Genomic DNA, 21,915 nt, shown 5'->3' with positions numbered 1-21,915 from the left:
CATACGATTACACGCATCTGTAATTATCGGCACACACAAAAAAGTTACACCTACATAAAAAAATTATACCTACACACATGGGTGCACATACAGACGCACATACGCACACACATACACATACACACACACACACACACACACACACACACACACACACACACACACACGTACGATCACACATCTCTGATTATTGGTACTCACAAAAAAATTACATCTACGTACAAAAAATTACACCTACACACATGGGTGCTGCCATAGACGCACATAAACACACCCGCACACACTCACACACATGTACGAACACACATCTCTGATTATCAGTACACAAAAAAAAATTATACCTGCATACAAAAAATTACATCCACACACATGGGTGCACACACAGACGCACATAACCACACACAAACACACACACACACACACACACACACACACACACACACACACACACGTACGACACACATCTCCGATTATCGGTACTCGCAAAAAAATTACATTCACATACAAAGAATTACACCTACACAAACGGGTGCGCACACAGACGCACATAAACACACACAAACACACCCGCACACACACATGTACGATCACACATCTCTGAATATTGGTACTCCCAAAAAATTACATCCACGTACAAAAAATTACATTTACACACACGGTTGCACATTCTAACGCACATACACACACAAATACACCCGCACACACGCAAAAACTCCCGCACACACTTCCAAACGATCACACTTATCCGTAATTATTAGCACAAACAAGAAAATTACATCCACATACGATAAATTACACTTACACACATGGGTGCACACACAGACGCACATAAACACACACAAATACACCTGCACACACACGTACGATAACACGCATCCGTAATTGGACTCTGTTATGCAATAGTGTGTTAAGTACATAGGATTTCCATAGCACTTAACACATTAATGCATAACAGTGTCCAATTATCAGTACGATCAAAAAAATTACATCGACATAAAAAAAAATTACACCTACACACATGGGTGCACACAAAGACGCACATAAACACACACAAACACACCCAAACACACTTACGTATGATTACACGCATCCATAATTATCGGCACACAAAAAAAAATTACACCTACACACAAAAAATTACACCTGCACAAACGGGTGCACACACAGACGCACATAAACACACACGCACACACACACACACACACACACGTACGAACACACATCTCTGACTATTGGTACTCGTAAAAAATTACATCCACGTACAAAAAATTACACCTACACACACGAGTGCACACACAGACGCACATACACACACAAACACACCCGCACACACGCAAAACCTCCCGCACACACTCCCGAACGATCACACTTATCCGTAATTATTAGCACACACAAGAAAATTACATCCTCATACGATAAATTACACCTACACACGCGGGCGCGCACACAGACGCACATAAGCACACAATTAGACACGGCCACACACATACACACACACACACATACACACACACACACATACACACACACACATTTTTATTTCATTTTGTATGCTATTCCAATCTCGCGAGCTGCAGTTCAAGTCTACTCATCAGTCTATCTCTCGCGTCTCGCTCGCACCGTTCCCTACTACTTACCGTTCCGATGCCTTACCGCTAAAGCTCGCTCCTGATTGGCTACTGTTTTTAATTAATAATTAATTATCTATGGGTCTGATTAAAAAATGGCTGAGGACTTTTCGTCTCAGAATTTAATTTTCTATCAGGTGCTTCAAGGCCGTCCGTTACTTCTGGGACACCCTGTATATATATATATATATATATATATATATATATATATATATATATTTAGTTACAGCAGTCAAGTTGAAGATGTCACGAAAGTACGAGTCCAAGATACTTCACTTTCTAACCCGAATAACTTTGAATGAGGTTGAATCTTCTGTTAGTTGAATCTTAAAGCTCTTTAATAAGCTTCAATTTGAGTTGCTGTAGTCTAAAGCCTTCTAGCCCGCTATGCTAAATATGAAATATTGCGTTGTTGCACTCATTTATTTATAATGAAATCTACTTCCATTTCGGCTGGCATATGGCGCTTTTAAATGCTACCGGCTGATTTTGTTAACCAACCGTAAATGCACTAATGAAACTGATACGATTACTCCATGTGTCTATTTTGATAGGTTCCCATTTTTAAATAATATAGATTAATTTTAATGAACTCCAAAATATTGACGACCTGAGCCAGTGCGATCTGATACTTATTATTAATTATTATGTTTATAGTAAGTTTTAGTTTAAATTTATTGAAGTTAAGATGTTGAAAATTCAGGATTACATTACGTATATTGTTTTCATTTTGTTTTTTCCCTGCAGGTTTATATTTGGAATTTTACTTTTATGTAAGTGGCAGAGTTAGCCGAGCGGCACACGTTCGATTTGGGCGATCACCCAGGTAAGCAGCATTGAGCGTGGTCGCACATCCAAGTAATAACCACGCTTAATGCTGCTTACCTGGGTGATCGCCCAAATCAAACGTGTGCCGCTCGGCTAACTCTGCCACTTACATAAAAGTAAAATTCCAAATATAAACCTGCAGGGAAAAAACAAAATGAAAACAATATACGTAATGTAATCCTGAATTTTCAACATCTTAACTTCAATAAATTTAAACTAAAACTTACTATAAACATAATAATTAATTAGATGAAGTATCAGAAACACTTGAAGTAGACGTATGAACTCGGTCAAGTCGTCAATATATTTGGAGTTCATTAAGAAATTAATCTATATTATTTAAAATGGGAACCTATCAAAATAGACACATGGAGTAAACGTATCAGTTTCATTAGTGCATTTACGGTTGGTTAACAAAATCACCGGTAGTATTTAAAAAAAGTGCCATTCGACAGCCGAAATGGAAGTAGATTTCATTATAAATAAAAATGAGTGCAACAGCAAATTTCATATTTAGCATAGCGGAATAGGACTTACTTTTAAGACTACACATATGATATGGTACTCAAATTGAAGCTTATTTAAAGCGCTTTAAGATTCAACTAACAGAGATTCAATAAGTTTTACCATTCCAAAGTTATTCGAGTTAGAAAGTGAGAAATATAAGTTTTTATAATTTTGAAACTTTTCGAATATTGGCATGTCTAAATAATTTTAAGACGACACATATGATATATATAGTATTTTCAAACTTGACTTCGGTAAATAAATAAATATATATATATATATATATATATATATATATATAGTATATATATATATATATATATATATATATATATATATGAGGGTCGATTAAGAAAACCACCAGTAGTATTTAAAATAAAAACCTATGGCGACTAAGACCTGGAGTGAAGGTATCAATTAGGTAAGGTCATTGGTAGATTTAGGGTTGATTAAAAAATCTACCTGTAATATTTAAAATAAAAACCTATGGAGGCAAAGACCTGGAATGGAGGTATCAATTCGGCAAGGTCGTTGGTACATTTAGGGTTGATTAAGAAATCCACCTGTAGTATTTAAAATAAAAACCTATGGAGGCAAAGACCTGGAGTGGAGGTATCAATTTGGTAAGGTCATTGGTAGATTTAGGGTTGATTAAAAAATCCACCTGTAGTATTAAAAATAAAAACCTATGGAAACAAAGACCTGGAGTGGAGGTATCAATTTAGTTAGGTCATTGGTAGATTTAGGGTTGATTAAAAAATCCACCTGTAGTATTTAAAATAAAAACCTATGGAGGCAAAGACCTAGAATGGAGGTATCAATTCGGTAAGGTCATTGGTACATTTAGGGTTGATTAAGAAATCCACCTGTAGTATTAAAAATAAAAACCTATGGAGGCAAAGATCTGGAGTGGAGGTATCAATTCAGTAAGGTCGTTGGTACATTTGGGGTTGATTAAGAAAGCCACTAGTAGTATTTAAAATAAAAACCTATGAACGTAAGCACCTCGAGTTAACGTATTAACTCGTTAAGGTCGTTGGTACATTTAGGGTTGATTAAGAAATCCACCGGTAGTATTTAAAACAAAAACCCATGGAGGCAAGGACCTGGTGTAGAGGTATCAATGCGAAAAGGTCGTCGGTGCATTTAGGGTTGATTAAAAAATCCACTGGTAGTAATTACAATAAAAACCTATGGAGGGAAAGACCTGGAATAAACATTCGAAGTTCGTCCAAAGTACCAGTGTACTGTGGATACCTCTAAAAGTTTCAAGCACCAGTATTAAAAGTCAAAAGCTTTGAAGAAAATCACTCAGATATATTTATTTCAATATTTTCATTTTTCCGCAAATCAGCACCATCTGTAAAAAAAATTTCTCCGGTAACGAAAATTAAATTTTTATAGTTATTTTTTTAATTACCAGAGACCGCTAGTTTGATTTTCGCTGACTGGGACAATTAAAAACGGCCATTGATCAATTGGGACATTGCTCATCTGGGACAATGACATATTCCCTATTTGATTTATTACAAAACATTTTGTAAATACTAACCTGAGCATAACCTATATCTTGTCCATAAATATCGTGAATTATCTCACATATGTGAATAGCTGAATTTTTTAAATCATGTAAATAATTTTTACGAATTTTAAATATCATATACAATTTATATTAATTTTGATTGTTTAATTTTTTTTAATTTTATATTTATTATTTCTTTTTAATCACTGCTTATGTATGTGTAATCACAGATATTACACTTGTACCTACTGCGCAAGTCCGTAAGTTTCTATGTCAAAATCTGGCAACACCACAAGTAAAATTTATATATCAAGAGTACACGCGTTAGCGGGGAAAAGCCGTAATTCTCGAGACGTCGTTATTTTAAATTCAATAAAAAAATTTTAAGCAAAATAAATTGAAAATTCCGGCTTAAGAAGATTTTTTGATAAATAATATACAAATTCTGAAACGTTTACAGTACTGACTATTATAATTTTTTTAATATTTAAAATAAAAGTTGACATGCGGCGATTCCCTCACTAGCGCGAGTGACGGAAGGTTAACTCAATCGTGCGGAAGCGATTATACAATATAAAATCGAGGATCCAGAAGTCAGCACCACGATTTGGGGGATGTACTGGTCTTCACACAGAGATCAATTTTCATTCAAACATTTACCATCGTGCACCACTCAACCATGCACGAAGCGTGCAATATTATCAGAGATTGCTCAAATCTTTGATCCACTGGGATTTCTATCACCAATCATTATTCAAGCTAAGATGTTCATGCAGGAACTCTGGCTTGTGAAACTCGGCTGGGACACTCCACTGTCAGCTGATCTTCGGCATAAGTGGATATCATTCAAAAGGCAACTCAACATGATCAACGTCATCAAGATTCCCAGATGGATCCACTCGTCCACGACTTCCACTCTAGAAATCCATGGATTCTCTGACGCATCGCAATTGGCGATGGCGGCAGTAGTATTCATCAAGGTCCTACCAGCAGATCATTCTCAAGAAGCAAAGGTTACGCTGCTTTGCTCCAAGACCAAGGTGGCACCGTTGAAACAATTAACCATTCCACGCTTGGAACTTACAGCTGCTCACATGTTGGCAAAACTCGTCAAGCATTGCCAGACAACTCTTGAATATTCTCAAGTGCCAACATACCTATGGACCGACTCGTCAATCACGCTCACGTGGATACACTCGTATCCATCTCGCTGGAAAAACTTTGTTAGGAATCGGGTGTCATTTATTCAAGATCTAGTTCCAGATGGCCACTGGAAGTTTGTTCCTGGCACAGACAATCCAGCAGACTGCGCAACTCGAGGCTTGACAACAGTTCAACTCAAGGATCATAGATTATGGTGGTCTGGCCCACCATGGTTACTCAGAGACTCATCGTCCTGGCCAACCAGCCCAATTCATCTCGATGCAGATGATCAACTAGAAGAACGCCCAATCAAGGCATTCTACGTTACAGCTCAGCCCTTAGAATCAACTTGGAAGATCATGGAATGCCCAATTCCGTTGCTGCGTATGCTCAGAGCCACAGCAATATGTTGGAGAGTGTGCGACATGGTCCAGCACAAGCCAAATTCAACATTGGTCCGTCCAATCTCATCCCAAGAAATCAACCTCGCACTTCAATTCTGCATCAAGGAGACTCAGCGAGTTCACTTTCATTCTGAGCTCCAACTACTCGGAAAACAAGCATCATGGCTCAAGGATCACCCGTTTGCACGATTGGTTGCCTTTCAAGACACCGATGGCATCATTCGTGTAGGAGAGAGACTGGAGAATGCTCCAGATTCTGATCAGCAAAAGCACCCTGCAATTTTACCTCGTGATGCTGCTCTGACTCGGCTCATCATCTCTGACGCTCATCAGCGTACCATGCACGGTGGAACTCAAATTACGCTAGCATATATTCGACAACGATACTGGATCATCGGTGGACGTCAGCCTGTACGCTCACACATTCTCAAGTGTCTCGTCTGTGCTCGACATCGAGGTGTTCGAGCTCAACAATTAATGGGACAGTTACCAGCTCAACGTGTCACTCCATCTCCACCTTTCTCACATACAGGAGTTGATTACGCTGGTCCAGTATCAATCAAATCTTGGAAAGGAAGAGGATCAAAGGTGTACAAAGGCTGGATCTGTGTGTTTGTTTGCTTAACTACTTCAGCAGTCCACCTGGATCTAGTCAGTGACTATTCATCATCAGGATTCATTGCAGCTCTCAGACGCTTCATCCACCGTCGAGGTGTCTGTATATCACTCTACAGCGACTGTGGGACAACCTTTCAAGGCGCATACTCGGAAATCAAACGACTCTTCGTCCAAGAAACTCAGGAATCAAGAGATCTACTCGATTGGGCCACAGTACACCAGATTACATGGCAGTTCAATCCACCAGCAGCCCCTCACATGGGTGGAAAGTGGGAGGCAGCTGTGAAATCAATGAAACATCACCTAACTCGAACCATTGGAGAATCATCATTCACGTTTGAGGAATTTACGACTCTTTTGACGCAAGTGGAGGCGATTCTCAACTCACGACCCATGGAGGCCCTATCAGATGACCCTCAGGATCTATCATCACTCACTCCAGGTCATTTTCTTATCGGAAGACCACTCAACGCCATCCTTGAACCCTCACTCATGGACACGGATGTCTCAAGGCTATCCAGATGGCAGTTCATTCAACAACGTGTTCAACAGTTTTGGAGACACTGGTCAAACAGCTATATCCAACGTCAGTTGGCTCGTACCAAGTGGCACCAGGCTCGCCACGACATTCAACTCGGCTCACTAGTTCTGCTCACGGATGAACGAACTCCTCCAACACATTGGCCATTAGCCAAAGTAGTTGCTCTGTACCCTGGAAAGGACAACCTGACTCGAGTGGTAACCATTCAAACAGTAAATGCCACTCTCACTAAACCAATTTCCAAGCTTGCACTCCTGCCACTTGCTCCAGAGCCAGATGCCTAGGACATCTCCAATCATCTCACCGTTCAAATGGATCACTCCAGGACTCAATCAGCAACCCTGTTCCTGATGGCGAGCGGAATGTTGCGTAAATACCAAATGTTCGCCCCAGAACACTTGGTAAATCCGCACTCTACTGCATCAGTGGTGCTGCGACTGACGCGCACCCTGATAGTCAACTCCCCAAGGCAAATAGACGGTTACGCGCCAACCGGCATAATTACTCTATACGCGGTGGCCAGCTACACGTGCTCAGTACACATAAATTAATTCAGTGCATCTTTGTGCAATCCAACTCAACAAATCATCCAGGATAATTTTCCATCATCGGTAATTCAGGTACCAACTTTGTGTGTTTCATAATTATTGGTTAATAATAAATGTTGGTTAATAATAATAATTAAAAACGTAACCTCTCGATTGTTGTTATGCCGGTATCTCGGGATCATGTTTTACATACTATATAAATTATTTTACATGTTCAATCAGCATTCACAAGAGATTAAATAATATTCAGTCTTAATAATATAATACCTGCATGACTCATTAATTAAAATTGTCTTCAGTTCAAGTCGTTGTCATACCTGGATGAGGCGATGTCACTGATCACCAGGTATGCAAATAATCTTATAATCTCTTGCTTTTATTCAAACCTCTCTTGTGACTGCTGAGTTCAGTTCGCGTTCTGACTCTCCTCCGTGCTCTTCATTCGTATCATTGCTCGTACTAACTATTGTCGCGTCATTAATAATTTTTATTGTGATATTTTATATAATAAACTAGAAAACCACGAATAAGTGATTGTAATTTCTTTTCAACACCCAGATCCGGTACAAATAAATATTTAATGTTAAGTTACTTAACAATTATAAATGTCTGAAATAAAGATAGAATTAATTCTTAAATTAATAACCATAATATTAGAAATTTCAAAAATAAATAATACTAATAATATTAAATTCAATAAATAAATTAATAAATAAATATAAAATAATAAATTCAGAGACACACCGAGTGTGGATCTGTTGCCAAATTTAGGCACAGGGAGGGACGCACACAGGGAATAAAAACCCTGTGACAAACTAATTCAGTTGAATTTTTTACATTGTAAGAAAATGTGTCAACAACAGGAACCAGCACCGAATGCAAGAATGACGCCAGTTTATAACACGGTGTTTCAGTGCAGCTCACAACCGGTCGCATCTTACACCCAGTTTTATGTATCTTTCTAAGACCGTATAGTCTAGGAGGTACCGCATTCCGAGTACTAAGAGCTTTGGCCTAGAGCTCATCAATAATTCCCTCATTAACCATTCTCTTAACGAAATTATTAATCAGAACTTGATATTTATTCGTCGGATCTGACTTCACCCTCTTATACACAGCTGGATCATTTACCAACTCAGCCATAGCTCTCTTATACTCCGCCTGATCCATCAGTACCGTTGCACCACCTTTATCATCTTGTAATATTAATTATATTACAAATTCATAAAATAAAAAAATATTGTTCTTTGAAGTCAAATTAACTTGTAAGTAGCCAAGAAAAACGAAATTATTATACTCTACAAATCAGTTAGATATTGAATATTTGCAGGGTGAACAATAAGTAACAGATAATAATATTTACGAAATAATCCTTTAAATACTCGATGATCGATAGCCGGGCGTGAATCTGGTCCTTTTCCCTTGGCTGAATAATTAATTATATTTTCACCATATATTTCTTCCAATGCTTCTCCTACCAACGCACGCCAGTTGTTTTCTGAAACTGATTCGATCCGTAGTTTCGTTTCTTCCTGCATAAATAAATTTGTGTTTGGAGCTACTTCAACCTAAAATTAAGAAATTTTAATATCGATGTCTCAAATTTAAAAGTGCTAGAGAATTTTCGTTAAGAGTAAAGCCTTTTATTTACATTATTCTCTTCTTTCTTAAAGTAATGTTTTGGAACCTATGTAAAGAAAAGAAAAATGAATATACTTTGTTGCTCATATAATTATTAATTAGAAAAGTGATACTTCACTACTTATAAAAGCTTAAAGAAAAAGAAATTTCTTTATTCACAAATCTTTATGTTAGCTATAAAAAAGAATTAATCTGAAGACAGAATCAAAAAAGAATTTAAAGAATCAAAATGTAAGGTTATTAAAATTTGAGTTAAAAAACACTTTTTAAACTTCTTGTAATTAGCAGAGAAAAAATTTTAATAATGAAGAAAGAAATTTAAAATTATTTAAAAAAAAATTTAAATTTTAGAAATAAATAAAATAATCATACTTTTATTAATCCGTTGAAATGAGCTTCATTTTGAGTTTTTAAACAGCATTCTTTGTTTTGTTCTGGCACATATGAAGCTTTTAGTTCTGTTGCAACTACAATTTAAATCACAATAATGAGTAGTGATGACAAAGAAGATTTTTAATTATTTGGACAGCTGGTATTTGACATAATTATCAATAATCAAACTCACTTTGCTTTGAATTTGATATAGGAATAAGACTGGACGACATGTTTAAGCATGTAGTCTATTTTGCTTCTATGGGAGAATAAGAAAGTGTTGAACAACAAGGTAATATGGTATCTTTTTTATAACTGTTATTAGCTGTATTGCTAATCAAATTTATAGTAACTGGTTTATTCAAAAAAGGAAGTCCTGGGGGGAACTCATAATTATCTGTCTCTAAAATTTGATAAAAATTACGAGATGATGAACTTTGAGAGAAATTTTGAGTTTGAGTGTTCGAAATTAAGTTAGGTTGGACCAAGGATTGATTAGGGAATTTCTCACTTTGACTATCAGTAAAACTTGCTCTTGCTCTACTGAGGATTGGTTTTGAATTTATTATTTTAGCCTCAATTTTTTTTTTATTTGAATTTTTTATTCCATCAATTAAATTTGAATTTTCTTTGATTTCTTTTTTTTTTTTTTAAAACATCAGATGAAAATATTTTTGTAGACTCATCAACTATCTCTCCTTTATCATTAACACTAAATTTTTCTAACTCTTCTTGATCAGCTAAAAATAATTTAATAAATATTATAGTTATACTGAATAATAATATTATAACGGTTAGATGTATATCTTAAAAAAATTAATAAAAGAACTATTTTCTCAATATTTCGAGAGCAAAATAGTTAAATTTCTATAATTTTGACAAAAATCATGGTAAGGCTAATAAAGATTTATCAATCATCACATTATAAGCAAAATTATGTCAATATACTTACTGTTTATCGCTAATACTTTCATTTTAATTTTAGTTTCCTTTTTAGTTTTTTCATCTTTCCAAATTAATTCTCCATCTGCACCAACAAACTTATATCTTTATGGAACTTTTAAAAGTGGCACAATATCAGTTTCTTTTGATTCTACCCACCAAATAAGAGCCAACTTCTTTTGTCGGGGTTTTTTGCTCATGTCGAGGGTAATCGTTATGTTCACTAACTATGATAAATCAGTTATTTGCATAAAATTAAAAAATAATCTCAGAAAAATATTTTGATTCAATGTAATGAAAACAAATGTTCATTTGTCTTTTCGTTTGAATGTATACATCTATTGTCGTCACAGTTATTTGCAGAAATATTCACACTGAAGGAAATAATAACTATTAAAATGCCAAATATTAATGAATTTATCAATAGTAATTAAATAACTAAGAATTTGTCTAGTACTAAACTTATTATTGGAAAAAATAATTGAGCTGTGTAATACAACGTAACATGTAAGATTTTTATATTTATTTTTATAAATGCAAATGAGCATAAAAGATTTCACGCAATGCATCCGATCGTCACAACAGTTATTTAAATTTTACACTTTTTTTTTTAATTTTTTTTTTTGGTAAAATTATTATAAGTTATACAAAGCAAAGGAGTATTCTGCTTTTAAAACACAAATTTTAATACGGTATACTAATTTTAGAGATCACATCTTCATAGAAGGTTATTAAAATAAAGTCATCTTTCTTAGAATTTATTTCATATTTTGGAAAATTTTTGTTAAATAAATATAATAACAATCTAAGCCTGGAAAAAAATACACATAAAACTTCTATACTCTTCAAGCTAACTAAATTTTTTGATTTAATGATCCAATGCACCTTGATAAAGTAGTAGCTACTTATTAAAAATAGTCGACATTATAAGTTGATCATTTCCATTTAGGCGTTAAGAATTTATTTACTAATAGATTATCACCATGTTGTTTAGAATTTTGATAAAGAAAACTACACTGAAAAAAAAAAATTCTTGACTGAAATGTAAATTTTCTTGGCTCAAGAAAATATTAAGGAAAGTTGAAAATTTCTTGAATGAAGTTAAAGTTTCTTGAGTCAAGAAAATTTTCTTGAGCCAAGAAAATTTTTTCTTGCTCCAAAATAATTTTTGTTTTCCTTAAAATTTTTTTGGCGCAAGAAATTTGTTTTTTGTGTGTATCTATTAAATAGTTTGATATTGTATTATTTACTAAAAAAAGTACACAAAGCACTTGAATTAATTTTGAACTTTTTTTTAAGCTAAAAATAAAATTTAAAGTAATCTTAAATAAAAAGATTATCTTACACTAATTTTTTTAAAAAGATATGATCACTCGTACAAAAAAAAAATATTTTCAAAATTTAAAGTTTTATAAATTTTTTGAGAAAAAAAAATGAAAAACTCGGAAATTTATAAATTGTTACAGAGAGATTAATGAAAATATTAATGATAATGACGATGATAATAATTCTAATCATGAAAATCAACAAGATGGCGACAATAATAGTAGAACCTCTGATGAGGACGAACAAGATATTAGCAGTGATGACTCAGTTTCTGAAGATGAAGATAGTGATGACGATAATGATAATGATAATTACAACCGCATTGACGATGATCGACCGTTGTACAATGATGCTCCATTGAGAATCATTGACAGTATGCTCTTGATATTAACTCTTTTAGTTAAACATCATCTCACGATGACTGCTATTGAAGATATTATTCAAGTTATTAATTTACATTGCCTACCTCAAAACTTAAAAAAGAACAGTTTGTTCAAATTTCAAAAATTCTTTTCTCTTCATAAAACTAATAATATCAAGAAACATTTTTATTGCTCTTCATGTAATCGAGAATTACTTACGGAGAATCATAGGTGTCCATCATGTCCAAGGAAAAAACCATCTTATTTTATTATTCTTGATGTTATAAAACAGCTTAGAGATATGTTTAAAAAAACAAGATTTTTTAACTCGCTGCAACACCGTTTTCAAAGATTAGTAAATTAAAATAAAATCTCAGACATTTATGATGGTTCCATTTATCAATCCTGGTTCAACAATGGATTCTTACGAGATCCAAGAAATTTGTCATTCAGCTGGTATACGGATGGTATTTCTGTTTTCAAATCGTCTAAAATTAGCATGTCTCCTTTTTTGTTGACAATCAATGAACTTCCTTTCAAAATTCGCAAGTTGATAGAAAATACATTACTTTTAGGATTGTGGTTCGGAAAAAATAAACCTGATCCTAATTTATTTATGAGTAAATTCGAACCTCAATAATTAAAACTTGTTAATGGCATTACTGTTAATATACCTAATGAGTATGAACCAATTACAGTAAGAGGAATTATTATTGCTGGAACTGCTGATACTCCTGCTAAATCAGACTTTGTGAATTTTAAAAAATTCAACGGTGAATATGGTTGTATGACTTGTTGTATAAGAGGTGAAACTTTTAATACTGAAGCTGGGTTCACACATGTTTATCCGTATCAACAAATATTAGAAATGAGAACGTCAATAAACTGCATTGAGTGGGCCAGATTAGCAACGGAAGATAACCCTATTATGGGTGTCAAAGGACCAACATTTTTATCGATCTATGTACCAGATTTTATTGGAGGGTTAGCTGTAGATAGAATGCATGCAGTTGAAGGGGGGGTTATTAAAAAAATTTTAACGCTACTCTTCGATGTTCAATACCGAGCGGAGCTATACTCATTATACGACGTGATAGACACAATCAATAATAGGTTAACTTCAATTAAACCCCCTAAGTTTGTCCATCGAATGCCTAGATCTATCACCGAACTTGTACACTGGAAAGTTTCAGAGTTAAAATTATGGGCATATTATTACTCGATTCCCATTTTTTAAGGGATTTTACGGAATGAATACTTTGAGCATTACAAACTTTTGATTGCAGCATGTGCAGTGCTTAGTTTAGATGAAGTCACAGAAGATTTAATTGAAATAGCTGAAGATTTTTTACATAAATTTGTCAAAGATTTTGAAGCACTTTATGGACTCAGACATTGCTCGATTAATTCTCATCAAATTATTCATTTGCCAGATTGTGTGAGAAGACTTGGCCCGTTATGGTCATCACATTGTTATGAATATGAAAACATGAATGGATTGTTTTTAAAATCAATCAAAGGAACAAGTCATATAGATACACAAGTTGCAAATTCTCATTACAGAAATATCACGAAAGCAGTTTTTATAGAAGAATTGCCAGAGGGAAGTATTCGAGAATTTTGTTTGAGAAAGAAAAATCAAGTTAAAATCAACGAAAAAATTGGTGATCATTGTTACAGTGTCGGAACGTAAAAAATTGTTAACCCCCTTCCTGATAACCTTCGAGATCTATTAAATATTATGAACATAATCAACATGAGAGTGTACCGGTACTTGAGACTGATGAAAAATAGCAAATTGTTTGTGTCAACAATGTATTCAGAGGAGTTACAAACCCAATCGAATGCGATTCAGTACTTACTGGACGGCAGATCTTATTTAGGGTTGATTATGTACTTCATAAAAATTAGAACCTGTAACTGCATTGATAATCTTTGTAATTGTAGAGCTAATCATTATGCTGTGATTCAGAAACTAATTACAGATGATGTATATGTAGCTACAGGAGATCGATACAGATTTAGAACAGAAGATTACTTACTCAAAGTTCACACAGAAGATCGTATTATATTAGCTTCAGTAGAAAATATTATTGATGTTTGTGTAATAATGAATATAGATAACCAAATTGTCATTGGCATACCACTAAATAAATATGAATGAGAGTAGAATAATAATCATAAAATAATAATACTACAGGGAAAGAAAATTATGGGAACTATTCCTATACCATTATAGGAATGGTTTCCATAATTTATGGGAACCATTCCTATAATAGTTTAGGAATGGTTCCCACGATATATAGGTTTAAATCCTACACCGAAAAAAAAAATTAGGGGTGCCACATGATACATTCCTGTGGCAGATACATGATTTTCATAAGGACATGATTTTCAGACAATAGTAGTTAAAGCAACAATAATAATCAAATAAGGCGCGCAGTAGCCCTATCGGATCCGGCCCTTGCTTACCAAAGCATTGGACCGGGTTCGAGTCCGGCGTACACCAATGAATATTTTCAATATTTAAGTGTATTATTCTGCTCAGCCCAAAAAATAAAACGAGTTCAAATCTCAAAAGTTTATCCCCTACCGTAGTCGTTCATGACCTTAGTAGTTTATGCGACTTTAAACAATTAAAAAAAAAAAAAAAAAACAAAATAATCAAATAATAATAATAATAATTTATATTATTAAGATAATAAGAACAATTTTGTCTTCTGGATAGTCATATGATGAAATCGATTTTTGTAGTGAAATTTAGTGTCATTGCAAAGGACTTGACTTGAATTTGTGCCTTTTCAAGGTTTCATATTATTCTCATCGATGGTCAATTCATGATGATAAGTATTTAGGTTGCATTCGAAAATGCTCTATCTCTAGACATATAATTGAGAAATGACCTTGTATCTCGTGAACTATTGACATTTTTTAAGATATAAGCTCATCCCGATGTTACACTCATCGAGACCTTTCATTTGAGTACCTACATCAATTTTTCATATATTTTATATATTTATATACAGGGTGATCCAAAATTACTTTTACAGCGAAAATATTTCGATAGAGGAAACGATTCTGAGCAGAAAACTACTTAGTCGTTACTGAAAATTTTGAGTAGTTTTTGAGTTATTCAAAATTTTAGCTGACCAATCAGATACGAGATTTAACATTTAAAAAAAAATACAGAAGAATAAATAATAAAATTGGCTGCGTCGCGATTTCCAACTTCACGTTTTACTTTTGTTTGTTTACTTTTTTAAATAATTCTAATTTTTAAGAGCTTAAACAAATAGCGTAACCTTAAAAATAAAATTAAATACTTAACTGGAAAGTTAATTTTAAAATTTAAGGAAGCAATTGAATTAATGAATGGATACGTAATGAAGGATAAAAATTAATTTCTTGTCTCGAGACAACGAGCGAGATCATGAGCGAGATCATGAGCGAGATCATGAGCGAGACCACGAGCGAGACCACGAGCGAGACTACGAGCGAGACTACGAGCGAGATCATGAGTGATATCATGAGCGAGACCAAGAGCGAGAGCACGATCGAGACCACGAGCGAGACCACTAGCGAGACCACGAACGAGACTACGAGCGAGATCAGGATCGAGGACACGACCGAAACCACGTGCGAGATTATGAGCGAGATTCCCAGCAATACTCTTATAATTAACCTCAAAGAATTTCTTGAATTCGATTTTACTAGCCTCCAGATTGTGTCCTTTCGAATATTCGGTCAATTGTCTTTTAATCTAAACTTGATAAAATAATTTTTACTCTTAAAGGTTGACCTGGATATTATTCTGTAAATAATTTTTCAAATCGTCCTTTTGTTTAACTAGCCTCTCAATACTATCCAGGAAATAATCCTGATAATCCATTTTGATCTGGACCATTTAATAATTTGCCCAATGTTTTCTAAACCTAGCCTTGAAATATAGCTTTAATTTCTTCTAGTCAACCTGGATTTCATCCTGAAAATAATCCTGCTACTTTTTCTTGACTTTGTTCTCTAATTATCTTACCAATTCTTCCTAAACCTAGCCTATAATTTTTTTTTTAATTCCTGCAGTTTAACCTTAACTTTATCCAGTAAAATCATCCTCAGGATTTTCCTTCGGTTTAATCGTTCAAATTTATTCTGAATGTGATCGTAATAAGCTTTCAATTTTTTTGCCTTCATGTTATCCCCCAATTTAACTCTTAGAACGTTTCTCTTTTTTTAACAATCTAGATTTGATCATCAATTGATTCTTCCGAGTATTTTAAGTTGTCTACGCGTTCAAAATCTCTACATATTATCCTTTTAATCATTCTTCTTATGGTCCTTCCGTATGATCTTGCTAGTATCCTACATTTTAGTTTTCTATTTTTAATTCGTTCATTTAGAACAGAAGAGTACGCTTACTGCTATGTTCGCGTTGCGATCGCTCATCTTTTATTTATGTCAATTAATTAATTCGCCGTGTATCTATCATTACATCTAATAACTTACTGAAGGATTTAAATATTCATAAATCGATTTCTCTCATTGAGGCTGTTCAAGAAGATCCAGAGATCGGTATTCGTGGAGTTTCTCAGCAATTGAATTTGTCTTATGGCACCGTGCAACGAACGTTGAAAGATGAAAAGCTTCACGCGTATCATTATCAACGAGTTCAAGAGTTGAAGCCCGAGGATTATCCAGTTCGTATGGCTTTTTGTCAGGAACTCTTGAATCGTTTTGAAAACAATCAAGATTTTTTCAAAAAAAATTATGTTTACTGATGAAAGTCACTTTGGCCGAAATAAGTTTTGGAATACCCGAAATTTCCAATGGTATGCTCAAGAAAATCCCGACTGCACTATTGTTCGGAATCACCAAGACCGGTTTTCTATCAACATCTGGGCAGGAATCCACTTTGGACAACGCACGATTGTAAATTGAATTTATTATAATAATTGTCTTATTATAATAATATCTAATTTTTGATTTGTAAAGTTCTAACAACAAAATTCATTATAGGTTGGTCCTCATGAATTCGAAGAAAATTTAACATCAGAAATATATGTAGATTTTCTCGATCAACATTTACAACAAGAATTTCGAGAAGCAGGAATTCCGCGGAGGATTTATGAAGAAATGTGGTTTCAACAAGATGGTGCTCCGGCTCAAACAGCAGGAGCTTCTCAAGCATGGCTTCATGCAAATTTTGCGAATCGCTATATCGGTCGAGGTGGAATAATAAATTGGCCTCCAAGATCACCAGATCTCAATCCGTTAGATTATTTTGTATGGGGCCATGTGAAGGCCAATGTTTACCGTCATCCCATTGACGACGTTGATACTCTGCGCGACAAAGTCACGGATTGTCTGAGTGAGATCACACAGGAGATGGTCGATAACTGCGCAACGAACTTCGTCAAGCGTCTTCGGTGTTGTATCCAAAATAATGGAGGACATTTCGAACAATTTTTATAATAGATTTGTTCACTGACATTATACATTTCATGTTAATAAAATTTTTATTATAGATAATAATGCAGTCATTATAATGTAATATTAGTTATCCTCATAGGAAGCCTGGTAATTATTCTCGTACTCCATCTGATAAGAGTCTTTATTATTAATCTGATAAGCACGCTGAAATTTGGACTCGTACTCCACCTGATAAGTCCTTATTATTATACTGATCAATAGCCTAAACATTCTCCTGTTTGTTTTCCTGCTAAAAGTCCTTAAAATTATCCTGATAAGCAGTTTGGTAGTCGTCTATGTCCTCGGCCGGATAAAAGTCCTTCAAATTATTCTGATAAGCAGCCTGGATTTCGTCCTTACAATTTTCCTGGTAAGAGTCCTTATAATAATCTCGATATGCAGCCTGGATGTTATCCTTTTAATTTTTCTGATAAGAGTCTTTATAATTGTTCTGATAAGAAGCGTGGATTTTATCCTTATAATTTTCTTTAAAAGAGTCCTTAAAATAATCCTGATAAGCAGGCTGGAATTCGTCCTCGTCCTCGGCCCGGTAAAAGTCCTTAAAATTATCCTGAGAAGTAGCCTAGATTTTGTTCTTTTAATTTTTCTGATAAGAGTCCTGATAATAATGTTGATAAACAGCCTGAACTTTGTCCTTTTAATTTTCCTTAAAAATATCCTGATAAGCAGGCTGGATTTTGTTGTTTTAATTTTCCTACTAAAATTCCTTAAAATTATCTTGATAAGCAGCCTAGATGTTGTCTTTTTAATTTTCCTGATAAGAGTCTTTATAATTATCCTGATAGACACCCTGTATTTTGTCCTTTTTATTTTCTTTATTAACATCCTCGTCTTTAACCTTATAAGTAGCATGGGATTTGTTCTCTTAATTGTCTACTAGAAATTAATTTTTATCATTCATTATCTATCTATTCATTAATTCAATTGCTTCCTTAAATTTTAAAATTGACTTTACAGTTAAGTATTTAATTTTATTTTTAAGGTTACATTTGTTTAGGCTCTTGAAAATTAGAATTATTTAAAAAAGTAAACAAACAAAAGTAAAACGTGAAGTTGGAAATCGCGACGCAGCCAATTTTATTATTTATTCTTTTGTATTTTTTTTAAATGTTAAATCTCGCATCTGATTGGTCAACTAAAATTTTGAATAACTCAAAAACTACTCAAAATTTTCATTAACGACTAAGTAGTTTTCTGCTCAGAATCGTTTTCTCTATCGAAATATTTTCGCTGTAAAAGTAATTTTGGATCACCCTGTATATTACATATATGTAAATATGGAAAATATATCAAAAATGCATGTGGGTACTCAAATGAAAGCTCTTGATGAGTGTAATATCGGGATGTGAGCTTATATCTTCAAAAATATTAATAGTTTACCAGATACAAGGTCATTTCTTCATTATGTATCTAGACACAGAGCATTTTTTAATGTAGCCTAGATTCTTATTATAATAAACTGACTATTGGTGAGAAAGATATTATGAAACTTTGAAAAAGCCCAACTCCAAGCAAAAACCCATTTTATCATATAAATACACTGGCCACAAAATTTTTTTTATTCTCTTAATAATAAAGATTATTATTATTATTATTTGATTATTATTGTTGTTTTAACTATTATTGCATACTACATGAAAATTATGTTGCTGTCACATGAAAATCAATTTTTTTTTCCGTGTATATATTATAGAAATTATTTCGAACTCACTCCGCACGTAAATTTTATCTTTATTTTATTTTGAAAACGATTCCTATAATGGTATAGGAATGATTCCTATAAAATTCTTCCTATACCATTATGGGAATAGTTCCCATAATGATATAGGAAACATTGCTATATTATTATGGGAATATTTCCCATAATATTATGGGAATGGTTCCTATAAATATAGGAACCATTCCTATATTATTATGGGAACCATTCCCATCGTTATGAGAAATGTTCCCATAATTCTGGAAAAATTTCCTATAATTATGGGAACAGTTCCTGTAATTGCCTGGGAACTGTTCCCATAAAATTATGGGAATAGTTCCCATATTTTTCTTTCCGTGTAGTTTATTTATGTGAATAAATAATTAAAAATTAATTTGATTTAATAAAATGCTTTAAATTAAATTAAATTAAATAAATTTATAATAAAAACATAATTATTTATATTACAATTTTTTTAGAGTTTTTTTATGTTCTTAAATTTAATGTATCTAATTAATAATAATAATATAATATATTCAATAATTTGAAATGATTTAATTTACAAATTAATTTTTTTATCAATAATTTTTAAGTTACTATTTAAATTTATTTGTATTGAACTATTTAATGTTGGTATGAGTATATTTTGGAAGGTTACATTGATCAATAAAAAAAATTGAAGATAAAAATATCGATCAAAACAATTAAAAATTGTCTTGTAGGCTCATGTAGGTTCATGTAGGCTTATGTAGGTTCATTATTCTGACTCGGGTAATTCACCACTCTTCAAATTTAATTTCGCATTAGGGAAAAACCGACTTTGTATTTTTACTATAAAGTCATGTTTTAAAAGTTTCTCAAGTTGCGTTGCTAAGGTATCAATAAAGTCATCGGAATCCGAAATAACGTTTACAATGGTACATCGATCGGTTGATGTCCACATTTTAAATTCGATTTCATTTACATCAAATTCTTTAAACGATGGATGAAAGTAAATAATGATTTCTTCATTGTTTGGACATCTATTACAACTTCTGAAGAAGCACGATTCCGTTGGATTATTACAAATCAATTTATTCAATAAATTTTTATAAATTGATTAAGTTTCCATAATCCAATCAGTATTTCTCGAAAATTTTGGAAAATTACATCCTAAATAAGAAAATGGAATCGTAGTTGTGAACGCTATCTGCATTGTATAAACTCAATTTTTTAACGAGCAGTTTGAAATTTTAAATATTTAACAGAAAATTATTTTACTATCCCGAATAATCGTATAACGCTTAGCCGATATAACGTTTAATTTAATTGTGATTGAACAAAAAATATGCACATCGTGAAAACCATATATTTTGTGTAAAAATCTCTGATCTTTCAGAAAAAAAAGTCAAATTGGATGTACCTTGCACCGCACACCGAGAAAAATCAATTTTTCCACTTTAATTGGATTTCAAAGGGTCTTCTGATGTGTTTATGATAAAATGGATATTTTCATTCAATAGCTGAGAATTTTTTCGAAAAGATAAGATTTTTCGTGAATTTTAATAAAAAAGTTTTCCTCATCAGAAAAATTAATAAAAAAGTTAAAAAAAATTTTTTTTCAAAATTTCAAAAAATCATAAGTCCAGAACCGCTGTATATTAAGGGCTGAAACTTGTAGGGAATTTATTTCTTATTATAGAGAACACGTCCATAAATTTTAAACATAATCCACGAGGGTCGCCCCGTAAAAATGTTCTTATTTGGTGGAATGACCCATATATATTATACATATATATTGTAACATGGTAGATTTTTATTCGACGCCCAATACTCGTTATATAACAAAAATATATAACGGGTGCTTGCCTGACTCAGAGATTTACCAAGCCAGACTCACCATTCATATTGAATTTTAGCATAATAAAAAAAATAAAGGGCGCCAGGAGAATAATCTCCAATTAATTAGAACTTCGACTCCGGTTCGATCTTACCTCTTCCTCAGGGCTGTGGGCCATGCTAAAATATACGTCGTGGTGAGGAATAGGATCGCACAAACTTAAAACTATTCTCAATAAATTAAGGAGAATTAACCCAAAAATAACAATTTATTAAACAAAATATATACCGTCCCGTTTCTGTGTAAACCCAGTATCTACAAAATCGTAATTTTCCGTAAATCAATAAAAACGTTTAGAGTTACTTAATTTTTATAAAAAGTTATAACTAATTTAAAATTTATGCTCTTTATTTATCACCTTAAAAAAATTAGACATGATTTTTGCTATCTGCATCGGTACCTTATTGTTATTGTCAATTTCATGTAGATACGAGTTTACTCATCAAATACCCTACTAATTTTTTTGCAGAT

At 33.2% G+C, this 21,915-nt stretch overlaps 1 protein-coding gene and 1 long non-coding RNA gene across 2 annotated transcripts in view; one reads left to right on the top strand and one right to left on the bottom strand.

Annotated features, from left to right (window-relative positions):
- Nucleotides 1-21,915, bottom strand: part of LOC123266357 (protocadherin Fat 4-like) — a 261,115-nt gene that overhangs the window by 91,908 nt on the left and 147,292 nt on the right. The gene's annotated exons all lie outside the window — the stretch shown is intronic.
- Nucleotides 886-15,480, top strand: LOC123266376. Its single transcript, XR_006509761.1, has 4 exons — nt 886-968; nt 4,389-4,395; nt 10,604-10,610; nt 15,469-15,480. It is a non-coding gene; the product is annotated as an uncharacterized LOC123266376 (long non-coding RNA).

Source organism: Cotesia glomerata, linkage group LG5 (assembly GCF_020080835.1).
Source record: "Cotesia glomerata isolate CgM1 linkage group LG5, MPM_Cglom_v2.3, whole genome shotgun sequence".
Taxonomy (NCBI): domain Eukaryota; kingdom Metazoa; phylum Arthropoda; class Insecta; order Hymenoptera; family Braconidae; genus Cotesia; species Cotesia glomerata.
This window is presented reverse-complemented; position numbering and strand designations above follow the sequence as displayed.